Genomic DNA, 12,186 nt, shown 5'->3' on the forward strand with positions numbered 1-12,186 from the left:
TTGAAATACTGCCTCCCACAGTATTTTTGCCAGCAAGTTAAAGAAATATGAGCTGGATGAATGGACTATAAGGTGGATAGAAAACTGGCTAGATCGTCGGGCTCAACGGGTAGTGATCAATGGCTCCATGGCTAGTTGGCAGCCGGTATCAAGCGGAGTGCCCCAAAGGTTGGTCCTGGGACCGGTTTTGTTCAATATCTTCATTAATGATCTGGAGAATGGCGTGGATTGCACCCTCAGCAAGTTTGCAGATGACACTAAACTGGAAGGAGTGGTAGATATGCTGGAGGGTAGGGATAGGATACAGAGGGACCTAGACAAATTGGCGGATTGGGCCAAAAGAACTCTTATGAGGTTCAACAAGGATAAGTGCACCTAGGACGGAAGAATCCCATGCACTGCTACAGACAAGGGACCGAGTGGCTAGGCAGCAGTTCTGCAGAAAAGGACCTAGGGGTTACAGTGGACGAGAAGCTGGATATGAGTCAACAGTGTGCCCTTGTTGCCAAGAAGGCTAATGGCATTTTGGACTGTATAAGTAGGAGCATTGCCAGCAGATCGAGGGACGTGATCATTCCCCTCTATTCGGCATTGGTGAGGCCTCATCTGGAGTACTTTGTCCAGTTTTGGGCCCTACTCTACAAGAAGGATGTGGAAAAATTGGAAAGAGTCCAGCGGAGGGCAACAAAAATGATTAGGGAGCTGGAGCACATGACTTATGAGGAGAGGCTGAGGGAACTGGGATTGTTTAGTCTGCAGAAGAGAAGAATGAGGGGGGATTTAATAGTTGCTTTCAACTACCTGAAAGGGGGTTCCAAAGAGGATGGATCTAGACTGTTCTCAGTGGTACCAGATGAGAGAACAAGGAATAATGGTCTCAAGTTGCAGTGGGGGAGGTTTAGGTTGGATATTAGGAAAAACTTTTTCACTAGGAGGGTGGTGAAGCACTGGAATGGGTTACCTAGGGAGGTGGTGGAATCTCCTTCCTTAGAGGTTTCTAAGATCAGGCTTGACAAAGCCCTGGCTGGGATGATTTAGTTGGGGATTGGTCCTGCTTTGAGCAGGGGGTTGGACTAGATGACCTGAGGTCCCTTCGTACCCTGATTTTCTATGATACGCTTGCCGAAGCATCTTTATTTTCATGCGGCACTGCTGCGTGTCCCTGATGTAGCTCCTCTCCCCCATGCCTCACGCAATCTTGACAGAGATGTCAGCATTGCTTCTGCTGGATTGGAGTTCTGCCTGCACAGACTCTTCTCCCAACACAGCAATAAGATCCACCACCTCTTGTGTACTCCATGCTGGAACGTGTTTGAGGCCTTGATCTCCATGATCAGCTGTTCTGGCAAGCTCTCCACAAGGCTTTCATCAAACAGGAAATAGAAATTCAAAAATTCCTGGGGATTAACAAGGGAGCGAGCAGCTGTTTCCCATGTACCTGGCTGATGTGCAGTGGAGTTGAAAGTGCTCTCCAGAGCAGGCACAGCGGAGCACAGTGGGACACTTCCAGGAGGCCAATTCATTCAAATTACACAATGCATAGTCTACACTATCCCCATGTCGAGCCTTGGATGTTGAATCAACCACTACACCTCTTGTGGAGGTGGAGTACAGAAGTCGACTTTACAGGCCACTTAGATCGGCAGAAGGGACTCAGTAGTGTAGACACCTACATTATTAAATCGACTTAGTGCGGCTTATGTCGACCTAAGTTTGTAGTGTAGACCTGCCCTTAGATGCAGTGTGGGATAGTATTGCAGGGAAGGAGACTGCACAGCCTGCACTAGCAGTGAGAGTCCTCACTGTCCTCTGCAGTCACGGAGACCTGGGCTAAGTGGTGGTACTTCAGTATGTGGGATGGCAGTAGAGAGGTAGGTGGCAGCACAGAAGTGGTGACAGAGTGAACAATGGCACAGTGGCCAATGGTGGCAGAGTAAATGATGGTGCAATGGCCAACAGCAGCAGAGTGAACAATGATGGCAGTGGGCAGCGATGGCAGAGTGAACGACTGAGCGGGGTGCAGAGGCGGGACCAGGGTGTGATGTGCTAAAGGAATATTCATTCATCGGACTTTCCCACCACAACGTGATAAACTGAGGCAAAGGACACTGCCCAACGCACTCTGGGGTCGGTGTTCATGGTTATATGCTTTCAAATCATGGTTGTGATGTTTTCCCAAATTAATGCCAGATTCCTTTTCCCTTTTTAATAGAAGTTTTCTTTGCTTTTCACAGACTCAGTGCTTTTGAGAGGGAAGTATTGCATCTTAGAGGTGCCCACTGGTGGTGTTACATTTTACCAGATTAGTGGGTGTAGTCTCAAGCCAGTTCTGTGTTGTATTGTTAAGAGGATCCCCTAGATATTGAACCTGGCCCATGGTGCTGTTGACTCCACCTGGCAGAAGGGTTACACATAATTTTCTGTCCTATCAGTTTCTGTTTTGTTTTCCTCCAAAGTTCTTCATCTGTGATTTTTTTTTCTGGCCATCTGATATTGAGGATTTGTCTAAGGCAACTATTTATAAATACTTGGAGTTTAGATAGTAAGGTCTTTATAAATCTCTAAGTTTCAGTACCATATAGCAAGACAGACTCTACAATGGTGTTAAATATTCAACATTTAGTTCAGAAGACAAGGTTTCTGTTTCTCCAGATTGACTTTAGGGTTGCAAATGCATGTCTGGCTTTTGCTATTCTGGATTTAATGTCTTTGTCTGTTCCACCCGTTTTGCTTATGATGCTGCTGAGATATGTGAAGTGCTAAACCCTTTTATGTGAGTGCCAGCAAGTGTTATTGTTGTTTCTTGTTGTGTGTTTGTTCTCATGGTTTTGGATTTGTTGGTGTTGATTTTCAGCCCTACTTACTGTGCACGGGTCTGGAGAACATTAGTTTTAGTTTGCATATCTGTGTGGATATGGGACAGCAGGCTGATGTTGTCTGCCAAGTCAAGGTGTTGCAGCTTCTTTGTGAAAGTCCATTGTATACAACTTGGCTGTTCTGTGGCCTTTTTGATTACCCAATCCATTACCATTGGGAAGGTCATAGGTAACATAAGACTTCCTTGTCTGACACCACTAGTTACCCCTAATGGCTTAGTCAAATTGTTGTTATGTATTATTTAGCATGTCATATTTTCATAGAAGCTCTAGATAATATTCACAGATTTGGGGGGGATTCCATAATAGTGTAGCAACTTCCACAAGGCTGCTCTATCTACTGTGCCAAAGGGCTTTTTGAAATCTATGAAATTCACGGAGAGCGGTGACTGCCACCGTATCAACAGTTCTGTGATGATACTCAGGGCTGCTATTTGATCTATGCATGATTTCTCCTGTCTGAACCCTGCCTGTTCTTGCTGCAGCCTTGTCTCTACTGCCGTCTTTAGTCTGTCTAGGATAACACATGTAAGTATTTTACTTGGCATGGACAGCAAGTGAACGCCCCTCAAGTTTTTGCACTGACTGTAGTCTCCTTTCTTTGGCAGCAGCTTCACTATATGACCATTTTCCCACTTTGTTATTTTTTCTTCTTCCTGTATCTTTTGTAAGAGAACTTTTCAAAATGCCTACTGTATTCTTTGAATCTTTTTGAAGGGCCTCCATTGAGGTGTTGTCCAGACCTGGTGCCTTTCCACCCTTTAACGGATTGATTGGCATCTCCATTTCTACTCTAGTGACAAGTTCTACTCTGATATCTAGACCTTCTCCTTCCTTTATATCGGGGAGGAGAGGGGGGTTGACCACTGGCTCACAATTCGGTAGCTGACTAAAGTATTGCCTCCATATATTTAATTGTTCTGGTGTCTTCATTGCTAAATTGTCCTAGTTGTCTTGGGTGGCTGGTGTTTGTTCTTCCTATCTAGTGGGGTTATACAGTGTCTTCATGTCATTTTGTGCTGCAGCGACCTGTCCATCTGTTGCCATTTTGTCTATAAAATCTCATTTATCTTTCCTGGCACTTTTTTTTGACCTCCTTGTTCTTTGCAGCATATTTCTGCTAAAATCACTGTTCCTGTGTTCTCATTCCTGCTTGATTTAATTTCAGTTTTATTTTACATCTTTCTTCTATTTTCTGCCATATATCCTCAGGCAACCATTCATTATGGTGTTTCTTCCTGAATCACAGCACTTCTTCACAGGTTTTGATGAACGTTTCTTTTACATGTTTCCAAAATTGGAGTGGGGAAAAATGAGACCCCTTAGCTGACTCTTAATTCTATATACTTGTTTAGCACTTCTAATCTTTCTTCCTAAGTTCCATCCCCAGATCACTAATAATTGTTGTTGATCTTGTCTGAGCTCACTCCAATTAATCTATTTCCTACTGGTTTTGTGATGCCCAGAACTGAACATGATACTCTAGGTCAGGGGTTCTCACAGCAATTTTTTTGGTGGTCTCACCAACTCTTGTTGGTGCTGCACCGACATTTTTTCCTAAAATACTTAATTAACTATAGGAAAAACAAATACGTGTCCAAATCATTGTAATTAATGCATGCAGGTTTTTGTTTTGTGGACTCAATAATAAAAATAATGCTGTGAATAATGATGTTTGTATGTTCGTTAAAATCACTTTTCACAGCACACTTAGTAGCTAGCTGGGAGGCTGTGATAAGTGATATTAACAAACATACAAGTATCATTTACACAGCCTCCCAGCTAGCTAATAAGTCTGCTGTGAAAAGTGATCTTGCATGTTTGTTAATATCACTTTTCTCAGCAAGCCCCAGAACAAATTAAGCCCTAGATGGGGGGGATCAGAAGGGGAGTCAGCGGGGGCCAGGGGAGATGGGGGGGGAATGGATGCAGGGCTGGGGAAAGCACTGGGGGTCTGGGTTGATGGGAGATGATGGTAGTGAGCCTGCATGGCTGGAGCTGGGGGGGTCAGCGTCCGCTGCTGCATGATCAGAGCTGAGGGCTGTGCAGCTGAAGCCAGGAGTCGGAGCCCACTGCCGCACAGCGGGGGCAGGGGTCAGCACCCAGGACTGGCTCCTGCTGCCATGCAGCTGGAGCCTGGGACCAGAGCCAGCGGCCAGTGGTTGGAGCCGGGGGCTGGAGCCACAGACAGGAGCCACATAGCTGGAGCCGGGGGTCAGTGCCGAAGCCTCATGGCCAGGCTCCTGAAGTCCCGGTGTGGCGCCGCCCAACCACCCCAAGGCTGAAGACCAAGCCCCCCCCACAAGGTGGGTCAAGAACTCACCTTGCTCCTGCAGTGTTGTGCCCAACTTGTCTCCAGTGGCTGTGCAAAGCAGCACTTCCAGGAGCAACAGGGAGGGAGAGGAAGAGGCCAATACTTTGCCCACCACCCCCATCACCACCCAGGAGGTTGTCATGGTCGCAAGAAAAGCTGTGGTGGCCACGTGTGGCCACCATGGCTGCATTTGAGAAATGCTGCTCTAGGTGCAGTCTCGTGAGAGCACTATAGAGAGGGCCTATCTTCTCTCTTCTCCAGGATGTGATGCTTCCCCATATGCAAAGTACACGGATCTTTTTGGCTGATACATTGCATTCAAATTCATATCTAATTTGATGACTATAAGAAATCAACCAACTAATAATGTTATGGTAAAGGAGCAATTGGCAATAGTTTTATATGTCTAATTTTTTAAAGTGGTACTGTAAAAAACATAATATTAAGATGACTTGCCCAATCACTACTTTGGTGCCTTTATTTGCCTATAGTACCATTTCCCCCTTCCATTTGTCTGTTCCTGTGTTTGGTTTCTAGGCTGTAAGATCTTCTGTGCAGGAACCTTGCCCTTAGCACATTGTATGTGCTACCAGAAATAACTATAAATTATAGTAATAAATGGTTATCCACTCTCTCCCCCGACTCTGTTTCAGCATTATGAAGAGGCTGAAGGCTGTGTCATTGACCTGTCTTTTTTTCTCCTCTTAGATGTTTCTTTGATTATTGTCCAAGGTTGAAATACTTTTATGTGGATGACACACAGCTCTGCACCTCCTATTACCTCTGTCAGCTCTTGGCTAAACCACAATTTCCTATTACTAAAGACTAAAATCTTCGCTGTCCATGACTCTGACTCCACTATCACCTTCTTCAACTCAGACCTTAACTTTCTTCCCACAATTGATTAAAAAAAATTTTTTTTTAAAGTTCATGAAAAGTGTGTCCCTGTGTTTTGTCGAATATTTTTGAATTTTGATTTTATTTTTTTTACCAGCTCTGTTGGTTTCGAAGGCCAGCAATGGTGAAGTCATCTTTCACTCCAAAGCCCCATTTTTCTTCCAACATTTCCAAGTTACTTCCTTGATTCTATCTCTGAAATTTATGTCCAGGCCTTCACCTGTCCACTTCATATTCTAACTATTGCAATGCACTCTTTTGTGAGGCTGTCCTAAATCCTTAGAGGGTTTGTCCATGGTCTCTGGTTTCAAATCCATCTATTCACTCAACTTCTCCTATACTTCCCCTCCTTTGTCTCACTTTTTGTGGGGGGTTGCTCTTCTGCTCATGCTGTCCCATCTGTCTGGAACTCTCTCCCCCATTCTGAACCCTTCATGTTACTTTCCATTCTTAAATTGCACCTTCAAATCTTCTGTTTCTTTGCAGGTTATGATGGACTTTTTCTGTAAACTGAATTGTGATACACAGATTACTCCTAATGCCTTGCATGTTTGTGCTGTTCAAACTTACAAGTGTGGTTCTATTCTGAAAAGTAACTCTTTTTTACAATGACATTGTGGGATTTCATATTTATTGTCTCTCAAAGACTCTGGATTAAATGTGCTCAGTTTCTAAGTAACAAGGTATTTTTAGCCAAACAGTCTGTCCTGCACACTTAGCCTAGGCTCTGAGAATCAAGCTGGGTTCTCCCTTGTTGTGTAGATCTACTGAACAAGAAGGTGTCTTTTTTTTATATAAGCTCTTTTCAGAGTAGAACTTAAATTTAACTTTAATTTATTCCCATTTTAGTGTTTCATTAAATAATACTAACCATCTACACTTCCTCCACTGAAGTCAAAGGATCAGGTACTTTGTTCTATAGTAGGGGTAGGCAACCTCTGGCACGTGTGCCGAAGGCGGCACGTGAGCTGATTTTCAGCAGCAATCACACTGCCTGGGTCCTGGCCACCGGTCCGGGGGGCTCTGCATTTTAATTTAATTTTAAATTAAGCTTCTTAAATCTTTTAAAAACCTTATTTACTTTACATACAACAATAGTTTAGTTATATATTATAGCCTTATAGAAAGAGACCTTCTAAAAATGTTAAAATGTATTACTGGCACGCGAAACCTTAAATTAGAGTGAATAAATGAAGACTCGGCACTCCACTTCTGAAAGGTTACCGACCCCTGTTCTATAGTCTCAGTTTGACAGGCCGTATTCACTGCTGGCATAAGGAGGAGTTCCCAGGTTGAAACAGGGATGAGTTTGGCCTGACATGTGAAGATTATCAATCATTAATGCAGCTAACGCCGCTGACATCAAATTGATAATATTACCCTTTTGCAAGGATTGTCTCTGACATTACTAAAACATGCTCAGACTTTGGCGGCTCTCAGCAACTTGTTCTGTGTTTCCAAAGAACCATAATAACAGACTTCAGTGTGAGCAACATACAATACAAATGAGTAGTTCAGCTGGGATATTGAACTATATATTGTATACCTGAATACTGAACTTGCTATCCAATAGCAAGAGACGGCCTGGATTGTATATGGCTCAGAACATAGAATGCAATTTTTAAAGTAGTTTAAGGGATTTGGACACCCTATTTACAGGCAGCTTTGAAAATCTCAGCTGTGCATTTCCAAGCAGCAGAGGTGGGTCAAGCAGGTATGAAGGAATATGAGTTCGCAATATTGGTGTGACAAAGGCTCATTGGTGCCAGCCGGCAATGCGTTCACTGTTTGGAAAGCAATGCCTAATAGCTTGTCAATGCTTGACAAACTCACTACACCTAGGACAATGGTTTCCAGGTATTTATCCATAAATGATGTCATGTGATCTTAAATGGATCACCCTGATTATTAATATAATTGTCAAATGTATCTACCGATATCATACAAGTTATGTATGTACAGTGAAAATATGTTCCTAAAGTCTGAATCGAGGCAGGGTTGACAAACAGGTTTCTGCCAGACAAAGGATGTAAATTCACCTATCTTGGTTCACATGTAAATTAAGCATTGTAAGCCAACATATTAGAAGCCCCATTTACCTATGAAATCAACAGGAAAGGAGCACACAGAAAAACACAAACCATGGGGATTAGCCTGGCCTTGTGCAAAAATAGTGAAGCATAAATAGAAGGCAAGGAGACACCCCTGCATCCCACACTTAAGAATCAGGCAATCCAATTATATTAATCAAAACAGATCTCCATCAGGCTTGGCTGAAATGCTGCATAAAACATTTGGGGTGGGATAAACTTATTTAGACAGGTTAGCCCAGGGGTCGGCAACGTTTGGCACGCGGCTCGCCAGGGTAAGCGCCCTGGCGGGCCGGGCCAGTTTTATTTACCTGCTGACGCGGCAGGTTCGGCCAATCGCGGCCCCCACTGGCCGCGGTTCGCCATCCCGGGCCAACGTTGCCGACCCCTGGGTTAACCTATTAAGTTTAGTCTCAATAACCGAGTTATGTTTTTTTATGTAACAGTTTGTTTTCAATATTCTTACTCAATATCACTTGAAACTCGTCTTTGATGATAAACTTGTCCTTGTTTTCACTATAAATATATCTAAGTGCTGTGGTGTTATACAAGAAGCTGATCCTAATATAGGTGCTGGAACTAGGGGTGCTGCTGCACCCCTGGCTTGAAGTGGTTTCCATCATATACAGGGTTTACAGTTTGGTTCAATGGCTCTCAGCACCCCCACTATACACATTGTTCCAGCACCCCTGGATCCTAAATTGAATCATCCAAGCTGGTGTGTACACTGTCCCTTTGGGGACAGTCGACATGGTAATTCTGTGAGTGTTCAGTGGATAAGGAGCTGAATACTACCAGAAAACACTTATTGTTAACCTGCGAGGCAAAGTAAGGGCTGACATTGCCCTGAGGAGATTGACTGGGTTGCTAACAGACTAGAGATGTTAGGGAGCTGATACCCATATAAGCACAAGCAATTCTGCCTCTTGTGGAAGGCAGAGGGCTAACAAGGTGCCTGAACCCCAGAACCCTCACAGTAGGGCAGCTTTGTTCTATTCTTTTTTTTTTTTTGCATTGCCTGAATCATGGTTGGCATCATCATGGTTTTGATGTCATTGCCAGTATTCACTCTCCCCAGGCTTGTAATTGTGTGAATTAAATTGCAGCATTGGAAATTATTTTTATTGCCACCTCTAGCCTCTTGGATAACTCTTTTTATGAAACAGTGAATTATGAAAAACAAATGGTATGAATAGATGTAACAAGTATGCAGGACATGAATCACCTTGTAATTATGCAAAACTACACTGTTGCATAAAAAGCTTTCCCCTGCGACTCACCAGTGATTGAAGCCTGCTTTGCCTATCGTGTTTAGACTAGTTAGGGCAGTGAATCATAATATTTTGTTTCCTGCTTGCATAACAAATAGGTTGCTACCTATAACTGGTACCAGCTTTATAAATTATTCCAATAACAATTCATGAAGGCAGGTCATTAAATTAATTATGCAAAACTTTGGATCTGTTGGGGAAAAAGGAGGCTTGATTGGTGAGAATGGTTTGTTCCATATATCGAAGTTCTCAACATTACTGGGGCGACACAAAAATACTACCTACCCATTTGCAAAATGACCCTTCCTCTTCTATAATTGACAGTAGCATTTCCCCCTACTAGGGTAGCAATCAAGCGATACCATGACTTAGCTATTTTGTTTCCATAAATATCACTTAGATCCTCCCCCACCTGAAATCTCCACATCTTTCCATTTGTGACACACTGCTTTCACAGCTCTTCACAATCCAGCCTTTTTTCTTCAACAACCCAATAAACCTTCCCCACGCTGGCCATCACATGACAATCCTCCCAGCCCTCACTGCTCCCACTTTCTACCAGTTCCCCATTGACCCCGTTTGCTTCTTGGTTGTACAGTATGGTCACCATCAACTGTATATTTTTAAATAAACTTTTGCTCAAATTCCCTTGCTTATGATCCTCAAGGCTTTCCCCAGCGTCCCTTACATTATTCTTACTCTGAATATTGGCAACAGAAAATACCATAAAAACATTGCTACTATTCTCAGCAAATATGACTTCTTTTAAACTTTATTATTATTACTCCTACTTGACATGAGCAGTTAGTCTTTGATTTCTTGTGGGTTGTTTCCATTAAGAGGAGAAATGGATGACAGAGTCAGTAATTGCTTTGATGTAATCCTGTTTATTAAAAAAAAAAGTGCAAAGTCCTGTATCCCTGAACAGAGTAGGAATCAAAGACCAGGAGAGTTTCTTTGCTCACCATTCAAAGCTTCCTTATAGCCAGCATTCTACCCAAAAGCTCTCTCAGCCTTTTTTTCAGGGTCATGCTACAAGTGCTTCTCTAGCTGTCTCTTGGGGCTTTCTTACTGCCTTCATTATGTGCTTCTGTGGAGTTTATGCTGCCCCTCTCTCTCTCACCCCTCACCCCACCTACCTCCTGGAGGATTTATGTGCCACTATGTGCATGCAGAATTCATGTCTTCCTGCAGATTTCTTTGCTTTCCCACAGAAAATGAGGGGGAAGCAAAGGGAAGCTGTGTTGGGAGCGGGGGGCTGGGGATGCCCCTGGGCAGAGTTTGGAAGAGGTGGGGGTCTTTGCCCCCCCCCAAACAGAGGCAAGGTGTGTGGGGGGACATGAGGTTACATCCCACTGCCTCCCCCCACCCATTTTGTGAGTGCAGAGCTGCCTGGGTGAAGGATGGTGTTGCCCAGCTGAACTGACTTTGCAGCTGGATGCCACCTCCTAGGTCCCAGTGCCGGTCGTGCTCCCCTTCTATGTTTGTTGGGAGCCAACCTGTTTTCTGTGCAAGGCTGAGTGCCCACAGTGGGGCAGGGCAAGGGGGGCTGTGAAAATGGGGGAAGGAGGTGGGGTGAAGAGGCGGTGGGGAAGGGAGGGTGTGGGATAGGGCAGAGAGAGCGGGACGGGAGCACGGGGGAGAGGAAGGCGGAGGGGATGGGGAAGAGAAGTGGAAGAGGGGGAGTGGGAGCCCAGCATGTTGTGTCTTCTTGGCAGCGGCAGCAACAGCATCCGGAGCTCTCCCGTTAAGCAGGCTCATCGAACCCCCACCACAATGAGCCCCAACCAGCTGCAACTGGACCCCAATCCCACTAAGCTCCACTCCCCCAGCACCTGGACCTCCCATCTGAGCCCCAGCCACCTTCACCTGGATCCTCCTGCAGATTTCCATTACCTCTGCACCCAGAAACCCCCCAACAAGCCTGTGCATCCAGATCTTCCTGCACCGCACCCTGATTGCCCCACATAGAACCCTCTCACCCCACACCTAGATTCCCCCCACACTTGGATCCTGCTGGGCTGAGCCTGCCTGCCCACATCTGGTTTGCCTGGCTCAGAGGATCAGGGCTCCGGGGTGTTTCTGGCAGGCCTGGCCCTTGAGCTGTGTCAGGGTCGGATGCAGCCTCACTGCTGAGTGCCTGTCCCGGGGGACAGGGAGGGCTTCAGGGTGGATCGCCCACCTCCGTGCAGCCAGTGGCCCATGTTCCCACGGCCATGCTGGAACCTCCACATTTAGTTATTGACAAAATTGACAGAATTTTAAAATATGGTGTACAGAATTTTTATTTTTATTTTTTTGGTCCAGAATTTTTGATGTTTTGGTGCAGAATTCTCTCCCCTTCAAACAATGCCTACCCCCCTATATTTGCATTCAGCCCCCAATCAAACTCCTCTGCCCACATAGCTCAAATTCCTAACCGGCCTTGGATGTGGACTGTGTTTTGCATGGTGGCTTCTATTGTATCAGCTGTCTTGGGGCTTGTCCATACAGAGACTTGGGGCAGGTCTTCACTACGGGGGAGGGGCGGGGGTCGATTTAAGATACGCAAATTCAGCTACGCGAATAGCGTAGCTGAATTCGACCTATCGGAGCCGACTTACCCCGCTGTGAGGACGGCGGCAAAATCGACCTCCGCGGCTTCCCGTCGACGGCGCTTACTCCCACCTCCGCTGGTGGAGTAAGAGCATCGATTTGGGGATCGATTGTCGCGTCCCGACGAGACACGATAATTCGAT

The sequence above is a fragment of the Malaclemys terrapin genome, chromosome 2 (assembly GCF_027887155.1).
Source record: "Malaclemys terrapin pileata isolate rMalTer1 chromosome 2, rMalTer1.hap1, whole genome shotgun sequence".
Classification (NCBI taxonomy): Eukaryota; Metazoa; Chordata; order Testudines; family Emydidae; genus Malaclemys; species Malaclemys terrapin.